At 45.7% G+C, this 20,756-nt stretch overlaps 1 pseudogene; it reads left to right on the top strand.

The window, feature by feature from the left end:
* Nucleotides 1-20,756, top strand: part of LOC113960996 — a 126,831-nt pseudogene that overhangs the window by 68,176 nt on the left and 37,899 nt on the right.

Raw genomic sequence — 20,756 nt, forward strand, 5'->3', positions numbered from 1 at the left:
ACATAAAACAATCTTATCTTAACCAGCTATATAAATCAGGGCCTAAACCGGCAAGGCCTTTATTAGAACTGGTCACATTATATATTAAATAACTTTATTAACTGTGCAACCTTCATAACTTTATTAACTATGCAACCTTCAATTATTCAGGGTTTATAAAGATGGTTTATGTAAGACTTTTTACCTGAGGGTATTTATGTAACTGGGTGAGAAGCACTGACTTTATTTTAAGGGGAAACGTGGTAGTGTATGGATGTTGAGCTCAACTGCTATTTGAGGACAATTGATGTGGTTGAGGTGATATTGTTGTATAATTGTGCCTTTATTTGATGTATTGTTGATATCGAGTGTTCTTGAATCCTCACACACACACACACTTTTCCAGTCATGCAGGCGGCTGCCATTCACGCATTTCATGCTCACATGTTCTGCATATTTATTCTGTTCTGCTTTTTAACCATAAGTATGAATTAGCAATAGTTATTGACTGTGTGTTTCTTCTAGTTCAGTTTCATCAATTGTTGCTTCTGGTGATTATTCCTGATTTTAGGAAGAGTTAATGTAGGGTCTAACACACCTAAAAGGGACCCATCTTAATTGTGTACTTGTGGATACACATGCATACCCTCTACCCCATGTCATGAGATCCACGGGTCCTGACCATTGTCCTGATATTGTCTTTTATCATGACTGGTTGTTTGGGAGAGGATAGCACCTCGGATTTGTGTTGTTGCTCATATCTATTGTGACCTGAGTAGTCACAATTTAAAAGGTTCAGTGTGGGAAACCGAACAGATGTTCAGCCTAGAAAGCCAGAGGCAGCTGCCCAGCAAGAGGCCTCAGAGATAATGATGGAATCTATCAGATGACCTTGGACACTCAGCAAGAGTGAAAGAAGAAGCTGTTAACTTTGGTGGGAAGGATACCATGTGGTGAACACCTGTTACCAAAACCAAAACTGAGAAAGAAAGACTGCTTATGTTAGTTCCACTTATGGAATATATATTGATTTGTAATTAGTAATGATGGTGTGTTATAAGAAATTTGAATAGCGTAAATAAGTTTGAAAAGGGTGTGTAGCAGTATATTAAATAGTTCCATGCACGTCACCCTCCCTGTAGCCAGGAAATTCCTACACTAAGTGTGATAAAGATGCTTTAATGTAAACATTGTAGACGATTCCACTCCTTTCTACCGTGACAAAGAGGACCAAAGAATAAAACCTCTCTTTTAGTGATGCAGTTAGACTGTTTTTATTAATAATCAACATAGAAGAAAAATTGAAACTGTGTCAGAATAGGTTTTAGGCGTCGGCAGTTCAGGACATATAATGCTTTCCACAGGCATTCCTGTGGACTATAGATGGATTCCCCCTTTTTTTGTTTTTGTATCATATCTTTCAATGTGTGATGTGCTCTCTCGACAATAGCTTGTCCTGTGGGTGAATGTGGAATGCCTGTGGTGTGAGATATACCCCAATCTGTAAGAAATGTTTTAACTTTTAATGAGCAATAAGCAGGACCGTATTCTGTCTTTATGGTTTTTGGGACTCCAGAGACTGCGAAGCAGTTAAGACAATGTTTGATAACATCTCTTACCTTTTCTCCTGTGAGTGCAGTGGCATTGATGTATTTAGAGTGGGTATCTACGGTGACGTGTACGCATTTTTGTTGGCCGAACTCAGCTATGTGTGTGACATCGGTTTGTCATATCTCATTGGCCATTATGCCTGGGGGATTAACCCCTTCCTTAGATGGTATTGGAGCAAATTGCTGACAATCAGGGCAAGACATGATGATGTGTCTGGCCTGGTTCATGGTGAGTTGGAATTGTCTCTTTAGGGAGCGTACATTTTGATGGAAAAAGTGGTAAGAGAGTTTGGCCTGATCGAGGGTTTTGGGAACTGCAGCTATCATAGCGGCAGCATCTGCTCTTTGATTGCCTTCCGCTATGGGTCCTGGAAGCTCTGTGTGTGAACAGATATGTAATATATAGAAATTGGATTTTCTGTGATTGATGAGAAACCATAAAGTGCGTAATTCTGCAAATAGGTATGGATTAGAGACAACTTGAAGAAAGGAGGCTTCAAGGCGTGAGACTAATCCTGCAGCATAGTATGAATTGGTGACAATGTTCAGTAGCTCACTACAGAATAGTTCAAAGGCCATGCAAATAGCAGCAAGCTCTAACACTTGTACAGAACCCTTTTCGATGGTCTGTACTTGACTATTCCAGTGGTCTGTGACAGGATCTATCTATGTCACTGCAGCCTTTTTTGATCTCCCAGACACGTCAGTAAAAACAGTTACACCTGCCACCAGTTGTGACTGGTAGCTGCGTGTTGTCATTAAAGGCAGGTTTCCGACTTCTGCCCATAATCGGTGTTTAGGAAAATGAATAGACAAGTCACCCTTATAATCTGCTAGCGCAGCCTGGAATCCAGTGTCTTTGTGAGAAGCAAGTCCAAGTTGTCCTTCGTCGCTGGAATGTAGATTATTTCGGGGTCCTGTCCATCCATCTCCTGCAGTCTCTCTTGACCTTTAATAACAAGCTTTGCGTTAATAGTCCAAACAGTTCTAGAGGGAGAGTGGGGCAGAAACAGCCATTCCAGAATCCTCAGGGGGTCGGACTCAGCCTGGTCCCATTGAAAGAGAACTGCAAAGGGTTGAAATTTGCTAGATATGAGAGTCAGGCGAGTGGGCAGGTCAAGGTGTCGTCGCCTGCTCTGTCTTTTTTCAATGGCCTGTGAGCATACCTTTAAGGTCTGCTTTGCTTTGGTTGTTAAGGATCGAGTAGAAGTTAGAGCAGGATCGCCTTTTAGGAGCTCAAACAGGGGGTGCAGTTTTTCTGTGGTGATGCCCAGAATTGGTCGAAGCCAGTTGATGGCTCCTAGTAGTCGCTGTAAGTCATTTAGTGCCATTGTGTCTTTTACCTTAAGAGTCAGTGGCTGCGGCATGATCTCCTGTTGTGTAATCTTCCATCCGAGGTAGGTCCACAGTTGAGTGCACTGGATCTTCTCTGGAGTGATCTGCAGCCCTGCTTCTCAAACGGCATTGGTTAGAGCAGTCATTATCAATTGTAACTCAGTCTCTTGGGCGGCAGCTATTAATATATCATCCATATAATGATATATGATTGCAGATGGGTAAAGCTTACGAACGGGTTGTATTGCATTAGCTACCACTGCCTGGCAAATAATTGGACTGTTTCTCATACCTTGTGGCAATACAAGCCAGTGATACCTCTGCATAGGCTCCGAATGATTTAAGGTGGGAACAGAGAAGGCGAAGGGAGGGGCATCATCAGGATGCAGAAAGATGGTGAAAAAAACAGTCTGTTATCGTTTACTTTGGCTGAACACCAGGTATCCACTGGGCCTGCACCCAAGTCCCTCCAGAGGAAGTGGGGGGGGAAGGAGAGAGGGAAGGAAAAAAAAAACCTATGAGAATTGAAACTGCTAAGAAAGATTATTTATATTACACGAAGATAGGAAACACTATAAGTAGAATGTATACAAAAAAGAACTAAAAATAAAGATACTTCCCAAACAACTGATACTTTCTTCCTGAAACCGCCTTGCTAGGCAACTGGAAGAGAAGAGAGCGATCTCTTCCTTCCCGGTTGTTTAAATAGCTGGGCTGATGTAACATCGTATGGAATATCTTATTGGCAGAATACACATCAAATGACTTATCCTATTTCCGTTTTTTCCCCTCTCAGGGAGTATAACAAACCCATTACACAGTCCTTCAGGTCAATTACTAATAGAGACCATCCAGCAGGAAGCATAACAGGTGAAGGAAGTCCTGGCTGCAACATGCCCATCGGTTCGATGGTTGCATTAACTGCCCTTAAATCATGGAGCATATGCCACTTGCCACTCTTTTTAGGAATACAGAACACAGGAGTATTCCACGGGCTGGAAGTTGGTATTATATGTCCAGCACTCAGCTGTTCCTGCACCAGGCTTTGCAGATGTACTAGTCGTTCTCTTTTTCGGGGCCATTGATCTACCCAGATGGGTTTGTCTGTTCTCCATTGCAGTTTTATGACTGTGGAATGGCTGATCAATGACCCCTATGGAAAAGCCTGAGTATCTTTTGTTGCAATCTGCATAACTGTGTCCAATTGTCCTAGGATGTCCCCCCCCACAAGGTGCATGGGATCGGAGCTATGAAAGGAGCAATCCGGGCAGTACGTCCCTCTGGCCCCAATACAGTGCGCAGATATGCTCTCTGCCTGGACCTCTACATGCCACCTACCCCTAGGATGGTCGAGGCAGGGAACACTGTGGGCTAGTCAGAAGGCCACTCGGTGTCTTTGATTATGGACATGTCTGCACCTGTGTCCACTAGGCCTTTAAATCTGGGCCCATCAATGAGACACGTCATCATGGGCTGAGAGGCAGAGATTGTCTTGGCCCAAGAGATTTGTGGCTTGCCTGTGATTCCAAATGCCCCAGTGCCTCTCTTGCCTTTTCCCGGCGGAGAAGCACTGTAAAAAGGAATTAACTGGGCGAGCTGCTGCCCTTTGGGAATGTAGTAAGGTGACACAGGTGTCCACGCCATGATTTGGATCTCGCTATGAGAATCCGAATCAACCACTCCAGGTAGGATGAATAAACCCATCTTTGTGGTAGACGAACATCCAATTTATAGGGTATGGACTCCTGCCCCCAAGGGCCCCCAGACCCCAGTGGATATCAAAGCCACTGCAGTAGGTGCCAAAGTCACTGGCTGGTTGGAGGCTAGGTCCAAGCCAGTGCTGCCTGAGGTGGCTGCGAGCAAGTTGCTGATCAATTGTTTTGAGTCATATTTCTTTGGTTGGCAGGGGCGCGTGGCTTCATGCCCCACCTCCAGTTTCCCTGTGGTGCCGTCTCCCCCCTTCTGTTGACTTGAGCTCTGCATGCTGCTGCTGCAGCCGCAGCTGCAGGCGGCAGCCCCAGGCAGCAGCCCCAGGCAGCAGCCCCTGGCCTGGACCCGCCCCCGTAGGTCCGCGCTGGTCTCATTTCAGGCACCGAGGTGTCCTCGGAGGGGGCCGTGCCAGGTTGTGTCTCTGTGTCCCGCTGTGAGCAGGGGGGAGGGCAAGTGCAGGGCTGGTGGGAGCCACGCAGAGCCGGGCCCGGGCCGGGGTTGAGCAGGGGCCCATCTGCAGAGCCGGGCCGGCACTCCGGCCGCACGGGGTCCAGAGCCCCGCCCTCACCGGGGGCCTGCACGGACTGTGTCCCTGCGTCCTGCCATGCGCCGGAGGCAGTCGTGCCCGGAGACCCCGGCTCCATACCCTGGGGTGACCCCAGCCCCCCCGGTCCTGCACAGCCAGGGGGTCCGGTGGACCGGGGCACGCGGCAAGCGGAGCCATGGCAGCAGTGTGGGGCTCTCGCACTCGGCAGGGGCGAGTTTGCGGTGTCGGGGGCTTGGCTTTTGCCGTGCACCCCCTGGCCACTCCCCACTTCGCCAGAGCCACTGCTGCCTTGACTGGGACTCCCCATTGTGTGCAGACTGGCAGCAATGGCGCTGCGCAGGGACTTTCCCTGCAGGGTGGGACACACAGTTCCACCTCTCGTCTGCCCTCAGCCAAGGCCGCCAAACCCTTCCCCACCGGGGCTCCTCACCTGCAGCACTGCTGCTGTGGGGCGGAGGCTGCTCCAGGGCACCCCTGCACGACCACCTATCCTCTTTAGGATGGGACATAACCAATTCCCTCCCTGTATCTTCCATGAACTCACTGCCTATCGGCTCATTATATTCCTCATCTTCCTCCTCATGCGGAGGCATACTAGAACATGGTAGCAGCGGCGGAAGGGAAAACTCCACTTCCACCCTGCGACAGGAGCAAGATGGCGGTGCCCATGTCGCCATGTGGCTCCCGCATGTTGGTTGCACAATCGGCGGAGGCGGAAGGGGAAGTTCCACTTGTGCCCCGCAGTGGGAGCAAGATGGCGGCGCCCATGTCGCCACCCTGTGGTTGTCCGCAGCATATGTGTGGCAGAAACGGACTCACGATTCGTCTGCTATCTCATGGCAGGAGCTCATCGGTTGCTCCTCCGTAACGACCACGCAACATGGTCAAGGTAACATCTCCTCCTTAGCCATGCGCCGGTAAAGAAGCTCCTTGCAGACCGCGCGCCGGTGAGAAAGCGGCACAGCATGTTCCACCCCCGCACCACACGGTTCCGGGCCATGCCCCCCCACGGTGAGCAGCGGCCCTGTGCCATCTTCCTCCCTTTGTTGGCAGCGGGAGAATGGCACCGCTCCAATCTGCCCGCGATCTCCCTCCTGCCTCCTTTCCCCTCTCTGTTGTGTGGGTCCTCTCGCACCCCCTCTTTCACGTCTCATCTCTGGGGAAACCCTGGGGGGGGGCAGGGCCAGCAGGAGGAACAGGAGGAGCAGGGCTCATTGCTGCGGCTCGAGTTGCTTTTCTGCTGCTTTTTTAAGGCGTTCATTAGTTCCCTCCACGTGGTCAGGTTCTTAATTGCGTCTAAGTCTCCAAAAGTCTCTCTCTCATAAAGTCTATTGTCGTTTTTTTGCCAAGACTGCATTTGATGGGTTCCAGCCCACAGAAGTCCCAGTATAGCCACAGCAGTTTAATTTCCGTTACATCTTTTTTCTGTCTTTTTAAAAACTGGCATAAGGTTTCAGCATTCTGTTTCATCTCTCAGGAATTACTTCTCCCCATCCCTGGTTGCTCACCTCTATATCAAATGCTGAATTTTCTTCTTTCTTCCATATCTTTATAATCTTGATTCCTATGGTCCTAAATTTCTAGAGGTGATGTGCACGAGTAGTGTCTTCAAGGAGCTCCTCTTCCTTTGAGTTCAACCAGGCTGCCACCGGCAGACGTCCCATAGCCTAGTGCTACTGGTTCACGACGCCTGTTGATAATCCCTGATTCAGGGTGCCATTTATGGCAGTGAAGGCACAGACTAACCAGATCATATGCAATATGGCGAATCGTTTATTCCCACGCAAACAAGCCCTTATATACCTCCCGTGACATCACATATTTCCCACGGTTCTTAGTGAGTCCTTCCAGTGGGCATGCTCTGTTGAGTACTCTCTCTGGGGGCTTGCTGTGGAGACTACATCTCCCATGGTTCCTTGCGACATCCTTCCTATACAGTGTTAACCCCTTCTGCCACAGTTCATAATGAAAGATGTATACATTTAAAGAAAAATAACGCAAACAATTAAAACTTGACCTACATATCAAACCGTGAAAAAAACTTGTACTTAGATAGGATTTTCCAGTTTTTACTTGGTTGTCAGTTGTTCAGTAAATAATTGATTATAATTGTCATTGAAATGTCAGTATATCTGATTAGTGAGAGTAATCAAAAACTTGTATATCTAAGTGACTGTGCCCATTCATTTGGAATGAAAAGTAAAAGGTGGTCTTAAAAATGTGTTCCTTATTGATGATTTAGATGAGGGGATTGAGTCCATCATTAGCAAATTCGCAGACGACACCAAGTTGGGAGGGAGTGTCAACCTGCTGGAAGGCAGGAGGGCTCTGCAGAGGGACCTGGATAGGCTGGAGAGTTGGGCTGGTTCCAACGGGATGAGGTTCAACAAGGCCAAGTGCCGGGTCCTGCACTTTGGCCACAACAACCCCCTGCAGCGCTACAGGCTGGGGACAGAGTGGCTGGAGAGCAGCTAGGCAGAAAGGGACTTGGGGGTGCTGATCGACAGGAGGTTGAACATGAGCCAGCAGTGTGCTCAGGTAGCCAAGAAGGCCAATGGCATCCTGGCCTGCATCAGGAACAGTGTGGCCAGCAGGAGCAGGGAAGTGATCCTTCCCCTGTACTCTGCATTGGTGAGGCCACACCTTGAGTATTGTGTTCAGCTCTGGGCCCCTCAGTTCAGGAAGGACATTGAGGTGCTGGAGCGGGTCCAGAGAAGAGCAACGAGACTGGTGAAGGGACTTGAGCACAAGTCCTATGAGGAGAGGCTGAGGGAGCTGGGGTTGTTTAGTCTGGAGAAGAGAAGGCTTAGAGGCGACCTCATCACTCTCTTCAACTACCTGAAGGGAGGTTATAGCCAGGCGGGGGTTGGTCTCTTCTCCCGGGCAACCAACAATAGGACAAGGGGACATGGGCTCAAACTCTGCCAGGGGAGGTTTAGGTTAGATGTTAGGAAGAAATTCTTTACAGAGAGGGTTATCAGGCATTGGAACAACCTACCCAGAGAGGTGGTGGATTCACCATCCCTGGAGGTTTTTAAAAAGAGATTGGACGTGGCCCTTAGTGCCATGATATAGTAATTGGAGTTGGATCAGGGGTTGGACTTGATGATCTTAGAGGTCTCTTCCAACCCTACCTATTCTATGATTCTATGATTCTATGATTGACAGGAGGCTGAACATGAGCCAGCAGTGTGCCCAGGCGGCCAAGAAGGCCAATGGCATCCTTGCCTGTATCAGGAACAGTGTGGCCAGCAGGCCCAGGGAAGTGATTCTTCCCCTGTACTCAGCACTGGTGAGGCCTCACCTGGAGTACTGTGTCCAGTTCTGGGCCCCTCAGTTCAAGAAAGATGTTGAGGTGCTGGAGCAGGTCCAGAGAAGGGCAACGAGGCTGGTGAAGGGACTTGAACACAAGTCCTATGAGGAGAGGCTGAGGGAGCTGGGGTTGTTTAGCCTTGAGAAGAGAAGGCTCAGGGGAGACCTCATCGCTCTCTACAGCTACCTGAAAGGAGGTTGTAGCCAGGTGGGGATTGGTCTCTTCTCCCAGGCAATCAGCAGTAGGACAAGAGGGCATGGTCTTAAGCTGCGCCAGGGGAGGTTTAGGTTAGATATTAGAAAGAAATTCTTTACAGAGAGGGTAATCAGCCATTGGAATGGGCTGCCCAGGGAAGTGGTAGATTCTCCGTCCCTGGAGGTTTTTAAGATGAGACTGGACGTGGCACTTAGTGCCATGGTCTAGCAACTGTGGTGGTAGTGGATCAAGGGTTGGACTTGATGATCTCAGAGGTCCTTTCCAACCTGTCTGATTCTATGATTCTATGATTCTCTATTTATTAGTGAACTGTCATGAATATGACTGAAATTGTATCGAGTCCTTATAAAAAGTCAGAGATTTTTAATTTCTGAACTTTTGTACATCTCTGTGACAAACACCATTGTTATAGGTTATAATCTGGGAGAGAATTTTTTCCTCCCCTGCTTCCCTGTAAGAGAAACAGAGCACCAAGCAGGGAAGGGGGAAGGGAAAAAAGGCCATTAGCCTGACAAAAGATTTAGCCAGCCTGGCTGCATTCCTGTCTAATGGCCCATTGGAAGGCTGGCTCTGCTCGGAGGGGAGGGGGTTAGTTCTGCTGGACCCTCTCGGGAGGACGGAGACAGGGTCTGTGTGCCGAACATTTTAAAGAGAAAGCCTGGAAGCTTGTTTTGCCTGACTGCCTGCCCTGGCCAGTGTGGACTGCTGATTTCAGCTTGGCCTGAGAGCTGCCTCTTGGCCCCGGCCCGAATCTGCTGTGTTTCATCGGAGAGTCTCTGTGCTCGCTAGGAGGGAAAAGGAGCTTCTTGAGACGACACCACCTGGGGACCACAGTGAGTCCCTAGGGGCGAACTGCCTTCCTACCTTTTCCTTTCCCTCCATTTGAGGGGTGGGGGGGGAGTTCCCCCATCTTCCTTTCGGCTCCTCCTGTGGTCTGAGACCGGCCCCAGGCCCCCCTCTCTCCCGTGGAGGCCGCCGGAGCCCGGCAGCGCCCCCTGCCGACCACACCAGCGAACTGCAGGCTCTGCACCTTCAGTGACCCTACAGCGCCCCCTACCGACCACACCAGGGAACTGCAGGCTCTGCACCTTCAGTGACCCTACAGCGCCCCCTGCCGACCACACCAGCGAACTGCAGGCTCTCCGCCTCTGCGATCCAACAGTGCCCCCTGCAGGCCACGATTAGGACTGCGATAATAGGACAGAGAAGTATTTACCAGACTTTGCTTTTCTAGGACCACTGTATAGTTTTGTTGTGTTCTGTTACTGTTTTTAACTGTTTTGCTAACATACATATATCTTTTAATAAAGGGTTGTTATCTCTGGTGTTTTCCACACTTCCTCGAGTAAAGCCCCGTAAATTTTAAATCCACAATTGCTGAGAGAGAGGAGTTTTGTTTTGTCCCATAACTCACCCTCTTTAGCAAAACCTTCCAGTCTTTTCAGACTGAGACAACCATGTATATGTATTTTATTTAGAATGGATTTCAGACTAATGACAAATTTTGAAACTTGTCACTTCATTAGTTGCCAATCCTAACCTGTAAAATGTTTTTTTCACAATTTCACAAGCAGATTATTTTTTCCTGCATTGTGTAAGCAGTGGAACATATATATAATGCTTTTGCTGAAGAGACTTTGTGACAAGCAGTTGTGGCTGTTGCTGGCTCTTTCCCCACTAGCATTTTCCTGCTTCTACATCCTTTCTGAAAATATTAGCTTTGGCATTTTTCTTTAGTTTAAAAACATAATTTCAGAAAATCATGTTAGTTGTCTAATGATAGTGACAGCAATTCTTTAAAGCTGGCTGTATGCCAGTAAGTAAATGAGACAGCAGTGCATATTCAAATCAGGGATACTGAATTCCTTATTTCCATGTAATAACCTGCTGGTAACTCTGTTGGAGTTGAATCCAGATATCTAAACTTTGGGGTTGTTTGGGTTTTTTTCATTTTAACATTAATTACACTTGTTGTATGTTACATCCAAGAGGAAAAGCAATGGTGTAGAGGCAGTGCAGAGGTGGTTTGTTCTGACTGCAGAGAAATGAGTGGATTTTTCCAATGAAGACTATTGTACGTTGTTTGCTACATCTCAGTCAGGTTTGTCCTTCCTTCAGTCCAAAGAACTGTCCAGGTAGTTAGCATCATGGGAAAGGTGATGTTCCACTACGTTCTACACTTTACATGTTCTGAAACTTGTAAGTAAAAATGAAAATTGATAGACTATTTTTGCAATCTGTGACATAGATTTTTGTAGCATTTGAAAGGGAAGCATGATTACTAGAAAGAATTTCTTCTTTAAAGAAATAAGGCTTTTTCCCTTCAAAATATTACTGAAGACAGTTGTTTTTTGAAGATGATAGTGATATAGACCTGGCAGTAGGATACTAAATGGGTTGCATGGCTGCTCTTGCAGCAGCTTTGTCAGTTAACCTTTCATAAGTGCACTATCTTATAGTTACGAACTAGTGATTTCTAGCTGAAATGTCTTCAGCATCGCTTTATTCCTCTGCCATTACTGTTTTTGAAGATAAATAACTTCTGTTCCTTTTGGAACTTACCCTCAATGTAAACTTAAAGGTATTAACTCAAACTACACTTGCTCTTTTTTTTGTAGACTAGACAAGTCAAGGTCATTCAGTTTTTTCTTACAGCATAGCTCTCCATTCCTAAGATTGTCTTGGTAATTGTGGTGGTTTAACTCCAGCCAGCAACTAAGTACCACACAGCCACTTGCTCACTCCCCCACCATCTGGATTAGGGAGAGAATGGGAAGAGTAAAAAAGTTAAAAAGTAAGAAGAGTAAAAGTTAAAAAACTCATGGGTTGAGATAAAGACAGTTTAATAGGGAAAGCAAAAGCTGTGCATGCAAGCAAAGCAAATCAAGGAATTCATTCACTGCTTCCCATGGGCTGGAAGGTGTTCAGCAATCTCCAGGAGAGCAGGGCTCCATCACGTGTAACAGTTACTTGGGAAGACAAGTGCCATAACTCTGAACATCAAGCCACCTTCTCCCCTGCTTTATATACTGAGTATGATTTCATATGGTATGGAATATCCCTTTGGTCTGTTGGGGTCATCTGTCCTGACTGTGTCTCCTCACAACCTGCCATGCACCTCCAGCCTTCTCGCCAGTGTGGCAGTATGAGAAACAGAAAAGGCCTTGGCTCTGTGCAAGCCCTGCTCAGCAATAACAAAACCAACTCTATATTAACAACACTGTTCTCATCACAAATCTGAAACACTGCTCCATAGTAGCTACTGTGAAAAAAAATTAACTTTTACCCCAGCTAAAACCAGCACAGTAATGCTACTCTGTAGCTGTTTCAGTTTGAGCTCTTTTCTGCAAAACCAATGTGCAGCTAGTCAGTCTGGAGTGTTTGTTGGTTTAGTGATACTTTTCTGACTTGAACTCAACTGGAGGTTCTCTCCAGTGGTGGAACAGAGGCTACATCTGCTTGCTTCAAGTAGGTCCTTGCAATTTAAGTTAGTACTGGTTTGACCATTCATCAGTGACAATGCAAGTCTGCCTATGCTGCTTCTTAAAGAAGTTGCCATGTTATGCCTAGGTTATGTTGCTTGTTTATCTTTTTCCCCTTTATTGTTCAGTAGGTGACAGTTTAGATAGCATTTTAAGTACTTTTTTAAAATGTTGCCTAAAAGATCAAGGAAAAAAACTCCAGGCCTAATTAGGTAGGAGATAAGAAAGCAGAAAGCTTTAAGGAGCCACCAGGTTCCGGGAATACAACTGTTCAATTCAGGTGCTACAATTTTATAATGATGTCCATCTAATCCCCGCTTGTCTACCTCCCAGTTCTGCCCCGTTCCGCCCCTCGGCACACCCCTTCGGGAATTTAGTCTGGGGGAGTTTGGGACCCCTCTTTCATCATCTTCCTCTTCATCAAAGCACGTGCAGCCCTTGGAGGCCCTCCAAAGTCTTGGCCTGAAGGTCGTTGTGCCCATGTTTACGTTCCTTGGGGCAGACAAGGTGCTTTCTGCAAATCTACATTGAAAAGAAGACTAAACAACTAACTGACTTAATGGAATTTTGATATGGGAAAGGGGGAACAGTGTTGGGAAAATGTGTAAACTACTGTGCTAAAGGATGAGGGATATAATGCAGCTACTTTAAAATCTACATTCACTACATAACTACTTCTAATGTCTATAAAAATTAAAAAATCAAAAACTCTAAGGCAACAAAATGCACAGCATAATAAAGCCAGTTTTCCTTTAGCAGGAATCAGAACTCTTCTCTGGTGAAGACATGAAAATGGCAGCGACCACCACTGATAGAAACCACCATAAATCAACCAAAAGCAGTAGCAGTTGAAAATAACAAAAAAAGCTAGATACCATTAAAAAAGCAATAGAAGTAGTGTGCAATTCTGATAATTTCATTACTCAAAGTGGCTAGTTTTTTCCAATTGAATTATGCAAAAGTAGATTTTTGTGTTTTAAGACATGATCAATTCTCTATTTAGTAATGAAAGCAAAGAAAAATACCTAAGTGGTAAAGAAAGCTGTGTTTACATCCTAATTTTCTTGTTTCTTGTCATTGGTTTAAAAGCAGAGGGGGAAAGAAGATGCTGTGTTTTGGGGTACTGTTAGCTTGACCATTGATATGCTTAAGAAAAGGATTGCAGAAAGTGGTATTTACCTTGGAAATATTCCACCCTGATTTTGTGGACTATTGCTGCTTTTGATAGCAATATCACTTGTTTAAATTTCTCAGAGAAGCTGTGCTCTTTTCCTAAGGTTTAAGAATAAACTACTCTTGTGACAACTCCTTCTCCAGAATTGCTTTACTCTTATTTTTCCTTCTCTCCTCTCACAGGAAACTTCAGAACATCATTTTTGTTAAATGAGTTTTATATTCTCTGAAAGATAATTTCAGTCTGGGTAACCATTTCCTTAAGAGTAAGGAATGACCTAGGAATCAGATAAACCAAAATTTAACAGTATTTTGTATTTTGAATTAATTTGTATTAATTGTATTTTTGTATATTTTTGTATTAATTTGTATTAATTGTATTTTGCTTTATACAATATCCTAGTCCAGTACCTTCCAGGACAAAAGGCTTTTCTGGCCATTACATGTAAAAGGGTAAGATTTATTAAGGATTAAGGAAACCACACAGAGTTAGTGAGAAGAGTCTGCTGAGGATCACATGCAGGTGAAAAGATTGATGTTTATCAATGCTGTATTTGGGATTTTATGCCTGGCTAAAGTACTAAGTCAAAACTTCTTTCTTGTCTATAGAGATAGAAATTACTTTTACAAAATTTATGCTTTTGGCTCCTCTAACTGTGTCTTAAATTAAAAATTTAAATGTATTTGTTTGTACACTTATGTTTGTTCATGTCAAAATCATGACTGGCTTGAAGTCCCACAGATAAATGAGTTTTATATGGATGTAGGATGTAAGTATGCATGCATTATGCAAGAATCAATGTGCACTGGTGTAAAAGATTCTGAAAATATTGTCCTAAGTGGTCTTCAAAGCATGGGAATGTGTTGGTTCCAACTCTGCAGAAGAACATGTTTCTTTCTTGGTTTTTTACATTTATAAAACTATATAGAACTCATCCAGTGATCTATGTCTTTCCAGACCATTTGATCTAATAAATAGGTATTTAACAATGACATTAAGTTCAAAAGCAGGAACTATGTACACTTTCAAAATCCTGCATGTGACGCAGTGTGCTTTGTATTCATAAGGGCTGATAGACTCATGTAATTCAAAACTTTGGAATCATTGCAAAAACAGAAATATGATTTGATAGATATTTTTGGAAAATATTACATAATGTAGTGCACTAGCTTATACCAAGGAAACTTGGAATAAAGTAACAAGTTTATACAAAGTTTGCAAATGTATTAGCTTATATGTTAGTTTTATTGTCTTTGTTTTCCTTTTCCACACTTCCACCTGAAGTCTCTTAATTTCTAAGTTGTAATCTTGTTAAACTAACAGCTTTTTATTAACAAAATCTGAATAAACAACAAATGGTGCAATCAAAAACTTTCAGAAGAAACAAAACAAAGTCCCAATTCCCCAGGTGGGGGAGAGAAACTCGCGGCAACCCGGGGAGGTGGGGGGGGGGAGGCAGAACTGTCCCGGCAGTTCAAAAGCTGCTTGCAGCCACGTGTGCTCGCAGCCAGCAATGAAAAGGTCCTTTTTTCCCCACAGGCAGTCTTGAAAGCAGAATACCTTGCTCTGAGATGGGTCGGTCTCTCTCTCTCGGTCATTCTCTGCGAGGTGACTCGTGGGGAAAAACTTCCTCTCAGGAAAAGAGAAAGAGGCGGTCAAAAACGGGGCTCCCGCTCTGTCCGGTCCCGGACCAAACCCAAAAGCCCCCGAACAAAGGACTCCTCAGCTGTCCCTGCGGCCATTATGCTTCCCCGCGAGACCTCCCCCTCTCCCCACTCCTCTGCTGCCCCGCAAGTGCGACTCCGCCCCGCCCCCACTCCCTCCCTGACTCCCCCCATCCCGGAAGAAACAGATGGAGGGAGACAGTACCCTAGGGAAGAAAAAGAAAATTCCAACATCTCTTTTCAAACCTATGACATTTACATAATAAGTATTACTGAAGAAGAATCATGGGGGTCCTTCGACTGGCGGATGGGAGAGCAGGGCTGTCCCGTATGAAACATCACATCACATGTGAGCAGTGCACCTGGAATTTGTGGTAACACAGTGGGGGAAGGATAAGGTCTGGGTGGACAGAGGGTTCTTTTGATTGATGGGGGTCCCGGCCAGGCTGGGGCCTTGTAAGATACCTCAGCCTTGGACAGGTACGGGGGCCAGAACGGTTGGTCGGTTTGTTTGTTTGTTTGTCTATTTATTTCTTTCGTTTTGGCTCTCCTGCGGCTACTGCCCAGGTTTGGCATGTTCTGGATATATTTGCTTTGCTCTGTTACAACCTGAAAGAGTGGGCAGGACAAAGGGTTGTTACTGGAAATAAAAGACTTGCCCAAATCGTTCTAACAGGAACGTAGCCTATGTACCCCTGTGTGGTTGCGAGCTATGCTGGCGAGGGTTCATGCCTTCGGTAGGGTCGCCCATGCCAGACAGGTCAAAACCATAGGACCAGATAAACTACATCCCTTGGCAGGATGAGCTCATTAGCCTTCTGGCAGTCATCCTAGGAGAAGGACAACTCTCATCCCAAACCCGGGCAGATGGAGCTCGCTTAGCCCTGTAAGGCCATCCATCTCAGAGAAGGTCACTCTAATCAAACCTACGTCCTGAGGACCTCGCTGCCACCGTCCAAGCTTGCTCGGCCCTGGCAGATGAACCTCAGGATTAAAGGGTGGGTTCAGTTCCGCGCATACTGCATCTCACCTAAAAAATCCATTGCGCAGGCTTGAAGGCTTTACCCACATGCAAAAAGTCCTGTAGCGACAGGCGAGGGTCGAAACGGTAGGTGAAAGATGCACTGGGAGCCGCAGACTCAACCCTGCATGCAGGCGGTTCAGGATATTGGTCATTTGAGACTGACGGAGATGAGAGTCTCTTGGGGCAGCACCCTGAACGACCAAGCAGCCTTTTCAAGGACAGCACTGCTTGCTCCACTCGGAGAGGGGCCTAGAAAAGGTGGCCTAAACAAAGCTCATCTCCACCTTCACCCGGTTGGTTAACCGCAGACCAACGGGCATCTTCTTCCAATGCGGTCGCACAAAGAGCAAAAGACAAAGGCATGCACCTGCCTCCAAAGGTGTACTCAAATTAACTCTAGCATGCTGGAACATCAGAACCATGCTCGACTCTGCCAATAGCGGACGTCCTGAGCGACGTTCTGCCCTAATTGCCCATGAACTGGCTCGTCTCAACATCGACATTGCTGCTCTCAGCGAAGTTCGCCTTCACGAGGAAGGCAGCCTCAGAGAACATGGTGCCGGTTACACACTCTTTTGGTCAGGTAAGCCCAGAACCGAAAAACATCTCTCAGGTGTCGGCTTCATGACCAAAAACTCCATTGTCCCTAAACTCGAAAATCTGCTGACAGGTCACTCTGACCGCATTATCTCCCTACGCCTTCCACTAAACAACAAGCAACACGTTGTCATCTTCAGTATATATGCCCCAACTCTCCAAGCTGACCCTGCTGAAAAAGATAAATTTTACACTGACCTGCGCTGCCTTACCGAAAAGGTGCCCGCAGATGATAAGATCATTATCCTTGGTGATTTCAACGCCAGAGTAGGTAAGAATTTTGAAGCCTGGAAAGGAGTATTAGGCAAGCATGGTGTTGGAAACTGCAACGATAATGGTCGACTTCTGCTAGAATTCTGTGCGGAGCAACAGTTCACCATCACCAATACTATCTTTCAGCAGAAAAATAGTCTGAAGACAACCTGGATGCACCCCAGGTCTAAGCATTGGCACCTCATTGATTATGTCTTGGTGCGACGGAGAGATGTCCGCGATGTCCTCCATACCCGCGTGATGCCCAGCGGAGAATGTCAAACAGACCATCGGCTTGTGCGCTGTAAACTCAACCTTTATCTCAAATTCAAACCCAAGAGGGGCAGTATCCCAAGGAGAAGACTCCAAGTTAACGATCTCCAATCAGCCACAGTAAGAGAAAGATTCCAGGCAAACCTTCAAACTAAGCTTGATAACCATTCCACAGATTCTGCAGTTTCCTCTCCCGAAACAATTTGGCAGCATATTAAAAGTAGCATCCTGCAATCCTCTGAAGAATCCTTAGGGTTCTCCCTCAAGAAGAACAAGGACTGGTTTGATGAAAATAATCAAGAAATCCAGGAATTGTTGAGGAAGAAGAGAACCGCCCACCAAGCACACCTTGCACTGCCATCCTGTCACGCTAGAAAAACAGCCTTTCGTCTTGCTTGCAGCAAGCTCCAACAGAAACTCCGTGACATCCAGAACAAATGGTGGACCGATCTAGCTGCAAAAACTCAACTATGTGCAGATACAGGGGATCACAAAGGATTCTATGAGGCCCTGAAAACAGCATACGGGCCTACATACCAAGTCCAAAGCCCACTACTCAGTGCAGATGGTCAAACGCTTCTGACAGATAAAACCTCCATTCTGAATAGATGGTCTGAACACTTTCAGACTCTTTTCAGTACCCACTGTGTAGTACAAGACTCAGCAATTCAGTCCATCACACAACAACCGGTGAAATACGAATTGGATACTGCCCCCACTCTAGGAGAAACCCTCAAGGCCATACAGCAGGTGAAAATCGGCAAGGCAGCTGGGGTTGATGGAATCCCACCTGAAGTCTGGAAACATGGGGGCCTTGCACTCCATGCTAAATTTCATGAGCTTGTGGTGCGCTGTTGGGAACTAGGCGAACTACCATCAGACCTTCGTGATGCAGTCATCATCACCTTGTATAAGAAGAAAGGTACTAAATCAGACTGCTCAAATTACCGTGGTATTACTCTGCTCTCCATTGCTGGCAAAATCTCGGCAAGAATACTCCTGAACAGACTAATACCCGCTATAGCAGAAGAAATTCTACCTGAAAGTCAGTGTGGCTTCAGAGCCAACAGGAGCCCCACAGACCTGATATTTGTTCTCAGACAACTGCAAGAGAAGTGTAGGGAACAGAACAAAGGTCTCTATGTAACCTTTGTCGACCTCACCAAGGCTTTCGATACTGTGAGCAGAAAAGGTCTGTGGCAGATTTTGGAATGTTTAGGTTGTCCCCCCAAGTTCCTTAAAATGATCATCTCACTTCATGAGGATCAGCACGGCCAAGTCAGATATGGCAACACACTTTCTGAGCCCTTTCTAATAAAGAATGGTGTGAAACAAGGCTGCGTTCTCGCTCCTACCCTATTCACAGTCTTTTTCAGTATGATGCTCCAAAGGGCCTCGGCAGACCTCGATGATCAGGACGGTATCTACATTCGATATCGTACTGATGGAAGCCTATTCAACCTAAGGCGACTGAAGGCCCATACTAAGACCCTAAACCATCTTGTCCGGGAGCTGCTCTATGCTGATGACGCCGCCCTTGTTGCCCACACAGAAGCAGCTCTGCAGCGTTTAACATCCTGCTTTGCAGATGCTGCTGAGCTCTTTGGGCTGGAAGTCAGCTTAAAGAAGACAGAAGTTCTCCATCAGCCTGCACCTCAGGAAGTCCCCCACCATCCCCACATCACCATCGGCCAGTCAGAACTCAATTCAGTCCAACAGTTTAATTACCTAGGCAGCCTCATCTCCTCAGATGGTAAGATTGATGGGGAGATAGACAATAGGTTAGCGAAGGCATATAGTGCTTTTGGAAAACTCCATAAAAGAGTATGGCGTAATAAACACTTGAAGAAAAGCACCAAGATCAGTGTTTACAGAGCCATAGTGCTGTCTACTCTTTTATATGGTTCCGAATCATGGGTCATCTACCGCCACCACCTGCGTCTCCTAGAACGCTTCCATCAACGCTGCCTCCGTACAATCCTTAACATCCATTGGTCAGACTATGTGACCAATACATCTGTTCTCGAACAGGCAGCAATTACGAGTATTGAGGCCATGATACTGAGAACGCAACTGCGATGGGCAGGGCACGTCTCTAGGATGAAGGACCACCGCCTCCCTAAGATCCTGCTCTATGGTGAACTTGCCACCGGTTGTCGCAAGAGAGGAGCTCCGAAGAAAAGATACAAGGACTCCCTGAAGCAACAACTCAGCCTCGGGCATACTGATCACCATAACTGGTCCACTCTGGCCTCTAATCGGGAGGCCTGGAGACAGACCATTTATAACGCTGCTGATGCTTTTGAGAAAGCACGCAGGATCACCCTTGAGGAGAAAAGACAACGCAGAAAGAATCGAGCCTTGCAGAATATACCATCTAAGGAGTCTTTCTGCTGTGTCTTTTGCAACCGGACTTGCCTTTCTCGTATTGGCCTTTTTAGCCACCAACGCGCTTGCATGAATAATGGGTAGAGCCCTTCCCAAATCTTCGTTCGCGAAGCCTAGCCATGATTACTGAAGAATGAGATACAATTTCTAAACACTGTAACATACACACATTATAGACATCTGTTTAGTAGCCATTTAACTAAATTGGCAAATTTTTATTTCAGATGATTCAAAATATGCTGATTCCTTAGCAGATGAAGCTACCCACAATAGTAATCAAAATAACAGCAACTGTTCCTCTCCTCAAATGTCAGATTCTGTTTCCTTAAATACTGACAGTAGCCAAGATATTTCTCTCTGTTCTCCAGGCAAAGAAATGCATGCTGCTGTTTTATCCAAGATCAGGTTTGTAAAATATTGTGTGCCACTAAGCAAATATAATAGAAAAATGTTACTTAATCTTTCATATTGCATATTGTATGGTTTCTTTATAATTAATGAAATTATTTAAATTTTAATGTTTTAAAATAATGTTAAAGGATGGAGTAGTTCTCTTAAAAGAAAAAAACAAACTAAAAATCACCAAAACCAACAAAAATCCCAGGAGTACAATAAAATTCAGAGGCCAATTTTAGTATAAAAGACATGGTTCCAATCTGTTCTATTAATATGGTATAATAATTCCAATCTTAATCATTTGTTATACCTGCAAAATGTTTTCAATACACCATTTTAAAAGCTCTGTGTTTTTATTTGCGCAATGTTGAAGAATAAAATTTGATTCATCATCATCATCAACATGGCTAGGCTTCCCGAACGAAGATTTGGGAAGGGCTCTACTCACATTTGCTACAAGCGCACTGGTGGCTAAAAAGACCAATACGAGATAGACACGTCCGGTTGCAAAAGGCACAGCAGAAAGACTCCTTCGGTGATATCGACAAGACCTTAGGTGATATATTCTGCAAGACACGATTCTTTCTGCATTCTTTTCTCCTCTAGAGTGATCCTGTGTGCGTTTTCAAAAGAAGCAGCAGCGTTATAGATAGTGTGTCTCCAGACCTCCCGATTGGAGGCCAGAGTAGACCAGTGATGAAGATCAGTATGGCCAAGGTTGAGATGTTGTTTCAGGGAGTCCTTGTATGTCCTCTTCGGGGCTCCTCTCTTGCGGCAGCCAGTGGCAAGTTCACCA

Source organism: Neopelma chrysocephalum, unplaced genomic scaffold (assembly GCF_003984885.1).
Source record: "Neopelma chrysocephalum unplaced genomic scaffold, ASM398488v2 Primary Assembly neopelma1_97010, whole genome shotgun sequence".
NCBI lineage: Eukaryota > Metazoa > Chordata > Aves > Passeriformes > Pipridae > Neopelma > Neopelma chrysocephalum.